Here is a 357-nt window from a genome sequence, read left to right on the forward strand (position 1 = left end):
GTACGACCTGTCACAATCTCACAAGAGGAGATCATAACACAAAAAAAGGCAATCCTTCCCCGCCGGACCCGCCCCGCTAAGACCCCGGGGAGCGACGGTCCTATTTCACTTTTGAAATATTATCTTATAACGGGAAGAGAAAACTTTAAGATAGTTAAATCGATCAATATTTAAAAAGCGCCTGAAATTGAAAAACAGCATGAAATAATTGATAATATATTGGTATATTGATTAATAATTGAATAATGAACCATAATTTTAGTTATAATCTTAAAATTCTTTCTTGAGACTGGCAATTTTTTACTAAATAATTCAAAACACTATCCAAATTATAGTCTCAAAACTTTTATTGCTTTT

Source organism: Halyomorpha halys, unplaced genomic scaffold (assembly GCF_000696795.3).
Source record: "Halyomorpha halys isolate HHAL.00 unplaced genomic scaffold, Hhal_1.1 Scaffold330.1, whole genome shotgun sequence".
Taxonomy (NCBI): domain Eukaryota; kingdom Metazoa; phylum Arthropoda; class Insecta; order Hemiptera; family Pentatomidae; genus Halyomorpha; species Halyomorpha halys.